The 8,881-nt window shown below is 37.0% G+C and overlaps 1 long non-coding RNA gene across 1 annotated transcript; it reads left to right on the top strand.

Annotated features, from left to right (window-relative positions):
* Positions 1-1,202: 1,202 nt before the first annotated feature.
* On the top strand, positions 1,203-3,230 carry LOC147860592 (uncharacterized). Its single transcript, XR_015530214.1, has 2 exons — positions 1,203-1,982; positions 2,508-3,230. It is a non-coding gene; the product is annotated as an uncharacterized LOC147860592 (long non-coding RNA).
* Positions 3,231-8,881: the final 5,651 nt, after the last annotated feature.

The raw sequence follows: 8,881 nt of genomic DNA on the forward strand, positions 1-8,881 counted from the left end.
GAATCTTTATATTCTAAGTCACAACTACACTACTTGGGGCATCATTATCTATGTCAATATATGCCACACAAGGAGACAAATGATTGATCTTTTGATCACCATGCTACCCTCGTATCAACAAGACTTTGAAGCCATGGTTGATACACAACTTATCACCATGTTCTCTAGCAACCTAAAAAGTTTTTGCAAAGTTGTGGTGCTGGTGCAAGACATTTCCTTGTCTATATTAAATGCCTATTGCCTCCAATATGATCATCCCCTCTCATACCATACAATCAAATTCCCGATTGTACCATCCTTGTGAGAGATGCAGTGTCCTCACTTGTTCCAACCCTCTCCACCACTATGATCAAAACTTCACCCTCCATCCAATGTGATGACACCTAAGGGAACAAAGGAAAATCTAAAGGTTGACTTGGCCATTGAACAACACACTTCAACTCTCGTAGGAGTTAAATATTATTGAAAAAAAGTTGTGTCCATCTATGACTACACCCCAAAGTTTTAGTTTGTGTGTGATGATGCTCTTGCCTCCATCAATATATGGGTCGATGAGCAAGAAATGGTTGAAATGTGCATGGACAAGCTCTCACAATGATTTGTTCCATTAAGGAACCCGAGCTTTAAAAGAGGAAAGCTGCTATCATTCTTCGATATTCAGCCTATGTTGTGGTAGAAGAAAACCACATTGCCACAAAGAGCTCAACGATTAAGGTAGATTGTAGTAAGAAGAGAGTGATGCCACCATCGGTTTGAAACTCACTAATCACACAACTAACTTTGGTCACGATCATTATGACAGCATGTTTACGATGAAACACAAAGGCAAACTCCATGTAAGGGTCTTCTTGTGCATATCTAAAAGAGCTTTTGATACAACATGGTTTGAGAATCACAGTGGTTTTTTTCAAGAAAGCAACCCTCTTCGTAGCAAACATGAAAAACCACCTTATCACTCAACAATGTGCATTTGTTGCTATTTGAACAATTAGGGTTGGATTTGACCTTAATACTTACACATACACATACACATACACATACATATACACATACACATAGGGACATACATATACCAAGGTAAAAAATAGTCATAGAGTCAAAGACCACCAAGAGAGATAGATGGAGAGAGAGAGAGTATGTACATATAGAGAACCAAAGGCCTTTTATACCCAGAAAAAGGCCAGCGCCATATACATGATGCTCTGGTCATGGAAGCTCTTGCATTCTCATGAGATGAAGCAACAGGTGAGGAATTGGGGAGGAGGAGGAGGAGGAAGAAGAAGAAGAAGAAGAAGAAGAAGAAGAAGAAGAAGAAGAAGAGAAGCAATCTTGATCATGGTCTTCTTCTTTTCCTCCTCCTCCTCCTTCTTGCTCACCATAGGTTCAGACGTGCAGGGAGGTACATAAGCACAAGAGCCATCATCAGGAATGAATGAGAGCATATTCCATACTGGCCTTTTTTGTTCTGAAGGCAAGAACTTCTCTCTTTCTCTAACAATTTCACACAACACTATGAGATTTTTATGATTGAAAGTGATTGATTTTGGTCATGTTGTATGAGGTTTTAGTTGTTGAAAATGATTGATTTTGACATAGAGCATGGGTATGGAATTTATTATAGTCTAGTACCAATACCATTTTATTGCTACAAGCTAAGCAAAATCTATATTCAAATCTGTTCAATGTGATGGTCATTGGTACGAAATTGCAGCCTTCGATGACAGTGTTTGATGATATGGTTCGAGGTACGAATGCAATGTCCGAAAACAGGGATGGCGCTGACCAAGGTTTTCCGACTTGCTAGACAAACCAATGTTTCACCCTCCATCGGATGCGTCCAAGCTGAGTGGAAATTGTCGATCGCCTGTTGGATATCAAATATGACGCCTCATATTATTGTAACTTAAGCCTTGGTACTGGTGGTCTTGGCCTATTTTGCCTTTGGGCCTAGCTTGGCATGACATGACAGCATCTACTATTGGGTAAACACAACATCATTCTTTCTTTCTCAATAAGATTTGCTTTGTGTTGTTTTCTTCTTAATGGATGGGGGTTGATTTCCAATTGCAGGTAGGTGAGATCAATATAGGCTAAATATAGAGTTCTTATAAGCTTTGTAGACAGCCTTTTTTTCACCTGTAGGGTCTGGATTGCAATTAAGTCATAGGCTGAATAGTATCTCATGACATATGCTTGCAGTCAGCACGGAACTTTTGATGCAATAGATAAACTATACTAGAAAAGAATAGATGCCAATTGCAAGTTGTGCAGAACAGATCATGAGTATTGATTATACACCTAAGCCTTGTGCAATTTCCACACCAAATGACTGTCCATGAACTTATTATTAGCCTACCTTTGGCTTAACTGACTCTATCAGTGTATGTTTATTTCTATGCTTCTTCCCAACCTATAGCTTTATAGAGTGAGGCCCTTTTTTTACAAAGGACCGTTCAAATTTCGATGCCCCACTAACCATGACCCTCATTGTGTGGTTTTGACAACAGATACACCGAGGAAGCTCTGGTTCTTTACATACAGGCAGCAATGTATGCAACATTATTGGTGGCCGTGGTCGTGATGATACGATGCATGGGACCTGAGGAGCAATTCTTTATGGCTGATCTTTTTCCATACACAAGAAGATGGTTTGGGCAAGCTATGGTTCTAGTTATGTAGGAATGCTTAAATCGAAGGTGATGGTGCCTAGTTGCATTTTGGTCAGCTTTTTGATGCCATCTCTAATGGTTCCAATAACAACACATCCATTGATGAGGTGGGGCCTTAGTCTTTTTGGGTCCTTGTCTCTTCTTATGGCTACATCATATGCTTTGGACTTGCACCTTTTTCCGTTAGTAACTCCATGGTTTTGATTTTTGGGAGTTTATCATTCGTAATGGCTTCACCTTACTACAAGAATGGGATATTGAGGGCTTTTGTGATTGTGGGGTATATTGGCTTTTCCACTCCTATGCTCTGGTGGTCCTTAAAGGTCACAATGGGCAAAGCTAACAAGAAATCGCTCATCAAGTCTGAGGCTATTCCATTAAAGAAAGATTTATTGATCCTACTATAAAACCTTATTTTGTACATCTCATGCGATTACTCGATCAACAACAAGAAAGTGCTGCTCAAGTTTGAGTCTATTTTATCGAAGATAGTTGATCTACTAAAAGGCTTATTCCTGTATATTTCTAACCATTGTAATTCATTGCATCATTGGTTTTTTATTGCAAAAGCATTAATCAAGCTCAATCATTGGTGGAAACTGGCAACTCCAAGGCCCAGGCACAGGTTTGTGCCCACACACGCACTTACACTTTGTATGCTAAATGGCTACATGATTTGCAATTTAATGCATAGATCTCTTGGATGTATATTTGATACTAACTCTAATGCACATTTGATAAATCCATAAAAAAATATCTCCTAAGAGTCACCTTGCAAATCTTCATGTTATGTATTTGTGCACAGGAATTATCTCAAACATTCATTCCTGGTGCTCATAAAGATACGTCCAAGCAAAATATGAAAAGGTAAAAGTTTGCAAACAAGTAAAAAGCAGAGGTTTAAAAACTTCCAAGAAGCAACTGATGATGATAAGGAATATTGGAAACTTTTTTACAGTTCAATATTTACCTCACCTTAAAGCTTTCCGACCCAATGTTTTTAATGAAAAAAAATAGAACCAAACTGCATGAAAAGATAGGGTTCTTTACAATTCGACTTCAAAATCATTTTTTGTACATGTGAAATCTCGAGTGCAAGCAAAGTGTTGTGATGTGAAAAATAAAGAAAGTCATCCCATATTTTGGACAAATCATTACTATTTGATGGCAATGGCATTGATCTTCGGTTGTAATGGATTCATGAAATGCCTAAGGCTTTTTATACATTTCTGTATACAATCTCTTGTAACATATTGAATTCATTCTGGCATAAAGAATAATGGATTGATAAATGTGCAAGCTCACTTCTTTTTTCTTTTTCTCAACACTACTTATATTACTAGTGGCAAACCTCCGTGTGAGACAAAAACCCCAGAGAAACGTAGAAGCTTTCATTCAATGCTCAAACGTTCATTCAAAGATTTCAGCTCTGTTGTAACATGTTGAATTTATTTTGACATGAAGAATAATGGATAGATAAACGTGTAACTTATATTACTAGTGGTAAACCTCCTTGTGAGACAAAAACCCACAGAAATGTAGAAGCTTTCAAGATCATAAAATGGTGAGCATGATGGGAACTTTAGCAAGCTTTGTTTTTCCTAGCTATGGAGTGTATTCAAGCAGGAGAATACTTTCAAGTTTTGCCGGAAGTACAGCAACTTATTGGGAACTTCCTAGAACCAAGTATAGGGAAGTCTGAGAAGCAACAACATGAGGATCACCTATATGAATTACCAAGTTGAAAGAGCATTGTTATCTCTATGTCAATATCAAGAATTTATTGACCATGTGTGCTTCTATATGCTTCAAATGCGTCCTAATTTATAGAGTAGCATACATAGTTTGCAGCATTGCTAGAGTACAGATCACCATTACCAGATAATTTTAATAGCTATATTAAGAAGTTTCAAGAACGGTTTGGATGTTTAATAGCTATATTAACATTTAGTTTCGATATCATCTCCAATAAGAACAATAAACAGCCAATCTTGCTAGGGTTTGGTAATCCCAAAACGTGAGACCAAATTCGATAGTCTGGTAATCCCATCCTCATGCATTGTAAGAAAGTGACATCTCGCATGTCTATATATATATACATTGGGTAGCTACTTCCTACACTTTTTTTCTACAATATGTATCTCTTCCGTAACTAGTGACAAGGTTTATGTATTTGATATCTCTTCCTTCCGTAACTAGTTACATTGGGTTGGCATTGTCCAAAGGGTGATTGGCATTTAAACTGTCATTATCCAAAGAGTGAGTTGACATTCCATAATTAAAACCCGACAGCCAGAAATACAATTTCTTATTTTCTTCGAAAGAAAGAAAAATGGCAACTAGAATTGGAAACAAAGAGTATAATGTCTAGAAGTGAGTTTCTTGGGGGTAAAGAAACATTTCTTTCCACCACAACAATAGAAAAAACTAGGAATGAAAAAATCAAGTGACTACTCTTTTGTTTTCTTTCTATTGCCATGTACAGCATCATCATTATCATGTACAGTTTCAGGAACGAGGATGAAATAAAATCCGTGGCCATCAATGAGAACTAGAAGCAACAGAAAAAAGAGATGAAGAGAGAAGAAGCAAGGCCATCACATGTAGTAATCACCTTCTCTGCAAAGGAAGACGGTACCACCAAGTGTGTCCTAGAAGATGATCTTCGACTCATACACATATCTTCTGGAATAGTCTGCAAATCACGTAGAGAGTAAAACATTAAATAAAGTTGTCACCAATAGCTCAAAACGTTAATCTAGAAAAAATAAAAAAAATTGCTCCGAATTTGAATAAAATATTTCAGTGATAAAAAGCTTTTCACCTGAGCTTGAATATTAGGCTTAGGTGATTGGCAAGTAAGCTCCTTTTCAGGCTTAGGTGATTGGTAAATAAGCTCCTTTTCGTGTGGGCAACCTTCAACGACAAAATGATGGCATGAAATATGATTCATAAAATTATTCATGTAGCAGCAAAACAACCTAAACATTAGAGTACAAATAATGACGTGATTTAGATAAAGCACTATCAATGTGACAAAAAGCGTAACGTAAAGTAGAAGCAATGAAAACCAAATCATGAAACAGAAACCAATTAGTTGATGTATAAACATGGCTAGAGATTTTGTAGGGTCAAAACAACACCCAGTTTTCATTGCCAGTCTATCCAATAATAGCCAATAAAAGTTTTGATTACAAATATAAAAAGAAAATCAAATAAACGCCTGAAGATGTTAGTATGTCATATAGTTAAAAATCACGTAGGCACAAATTAAGAAACTCCAGATTTTTTTTAAACGACTGAATGTTCCAAGAAACGATGTTTTGGGGACCATTTTAAGGAAATGTTTAATGAACTATTTTAAGGAATTAGAGAGACATCTTGCAGATATTCGTTTATGAAAGAGATCTGTGATAATTCCTCGATGTGTGATATTGTCATATCCTTACCAGGTCTTTTGCAGAACCACTCGTAATCATCCACAGGTACTTCGGGAAGTTCGAAATCAATCCATTTAGGGGCCTGGATGTTCTCATAGAAGAAGTCATTCAGAAAAGTTTCACTGTCTTTGTCATTATGAGGTGGATTAGGTTCCATGTTCGAGATCTCCATGGACGAATTGGAAATACAGATGCAAGAAGAAGAAAGGAAAGGTTCCGAAATGGAAGAAGAATAGAGTATCGAAAAGAAAAGGAAAGAAGATTCTGTAGAAGAAGAAGAAGAAAGTGATTGTAGCGATGGAATGAGAAGTCTATTGAGAAGTCGATGACAATGCCGCAATGGAATGAGAAGATGATGATGAAGATGGAGATGCAGCAATGGAAGAAGATGATGAAGAAGAATAGGAAGGTCTTCTTGAGGAGAAGAAAGAAACTCACTCGGAAATTGAAGAAGGAGAAGAAGAAGAAGAAGAAGAAGATGATGATGATGATGATGATGAAGACGAATTGAAGGTGAAGAAAGTCTTAAGGAGAAGAAAGAAATAATGGTCGGAAATTGAAGTAAGTAGAAGATGCAGAAGTAGACGAGCAGAAAATGAAGAGAAAGATACAGAAGAAATAATGGTGTAGGTGAAGGCGATGGAGAACTGGAAGAAGAAGAAGAAGAAGAAGAAGAAGAAGAAGGTGTGTGTGTGTGTGTGTGTGTGTGTGTGTGTGTGTGAGAGAGAGAGAGAGAGAGAGAGAAAACGCAATGACATTCCAACTTGTCATACGTATCATACGTGTCATTCGCATTCGCGTGTGATTCAATCCAACGTGCATGGGGTAAATCAACTCAAAGTTGGATTGGATTCACACGTTTGATTGTATTTACTATTGATCTATATTATGAGCTAAATTTGTAATGAAAAAAAAGAAAAAAGAAAAGGAGCACGTATTTTTCCCTTTTGCAAACGTTTTCAAACGTTCGAATGCTTGCACGAACACACGACTATTACATTCTATGGAACTTCCAAGAATAGGGTTGAAACATGTTTCTGATGTAATTTTGTCCTCAGAACTCCGTTTTTTTATGATTTTTTGGATCATTGCGAAGCTTGTTCAGAGGGCTTTCTAATGATTACTTAGACGTCAAGTTTCGTTATCATTACGAGAATCTACAAACAAAATTGTCATCGTCTCAGGTTAGTTCCCTGAATCTCTATTAGATAGGATGGTTGACACAACAATAGAAAGTGAGTTGATGATTGTTGATGGATGTGGTGATGATGATGTTTGTGAAAATTACAAGAGGCAAAAGTGTATTGATTCTACAGAACATGAGAAAACATCATATGTTGCTATTCTTGGTGGGAAAGATGTTATCGGAGATGATTATGATATTGACAGTTATCGTGATTTTGTTAAGGCTTTGCTTTCTGATTTTATGGGAAAAAATGAGAAAGATGCTAAAGATTGTGTGGTGGAGGATGTTGTAGAGGTGGTGATGGAGACCAACTCTATGTTAGCAACTTTTGACAGGTTCTATAATCGTGGTGTTATTTTGTATTTCACTTGCAAACTTCGCTTGGTATCATGGATTAAGTAGTGGTTGAATTCATTCATAAACCTAATTGTGTTGAGGATGTGTATGTGGGTCCAAGAGGTTTCTATTATGTGGTTTTTCGATCGCCAGAACACCGTACGGCTTTGATGGCAAAAGTACCAATCTTTTTTGATAGAAGATTAGTGCATGTGATGGAATGGGTTCCAATGGTGGATTATAAAGATTTATTAAAACAACAATGCCCAATTTGGGTGACAGTTGATTGTAGTAACTCATTCTTTTGGGATTGATTACCAGGATTGATGTCTCAAATTGGTAAAGTTTTGGTTACTCATGTTAATTCATTGAACAAATGTAGATTTTGCATGTTATGGGATACAAGTTGTAAACGTCCAGGATGGTTGAGTATTGATACATCTCGATTTGGTCGATTTCGTTTTAAGCTTCAATGGGAAACTTTTGCCGGACACTATTTTAAATGTGATAAATTGGGGCATTTTATGGCTGAATGCCAATATGATGGTGAACTATTCCCGGAAAATAATATCAAAGGGAAAAATAAGGAAGATGGTGAGAAGGATATTGTTTCAATGGTTGATATGGTTAGGGATGAAGGAACATCTCATGGGTTAGAGCGAGATCCTAAAGTTCATGGTCATGTTAGAGGTGTTGGAGAGGAGAATGGAGTACGTATTAATGATGGCCCAAATGTTGAAGATGGAGAGTGGCATCAAGTGAAGCATAAGACAAAAGGGAAGGGTGTTGCCATACAAAGGGACATAAAAAATACTAATGGTAAGGCATTCCCAAAATATAATTTGAGATTGGAGGGGTTTAAGAAAAATCCTTGGTAGAAACAAGTGCGAAACCAAAGATTGTTCAATCAATTACAATTTGATTCTTCAGGAAGGGTGGTGTGACCTCAATTAAATCAAGGACTTCGTCGTGGAGTTAGACAACAAAACCCTAGTATTGGTGGGGGGGATGTAGTACACACAAATCCTTATGCAGCGCTTGAACAAGTAGCTCGTACATTCATGAATACACTTGCTCATAAAGAGCAAGTTCTTACCAAAGGTGTTAAATGAAAGTGGTATCATGGAATGTGAGAGAGGCATCTTCTCCTCATAAGAAATATATATTATGGAAAACTTTATTTGATAAAGAATGGGATGTTTTATGTGCAGTTGAACTTAAGTGTCATGATTTATTTATTTTCCAGAACA

This window comes from Azolla caroliniana, unplaced genomic scaffold (genome assembly GCF_043228905.1).
Source record: "Azolla caroliniana isolate FFs.n. ecotype wild unplaced genomic scaffold, voAzoCaro1.0.p SCAF_9, whole genome shotgun sequence".
Classification (NCBI taxonomy): domain Eukaryota; kingdom Viridiplantae; phylum Streptophyta; class Polypodiopsida; order Salviniales; family Salviniaceae; genus Azolla; species Azolla caroliniana.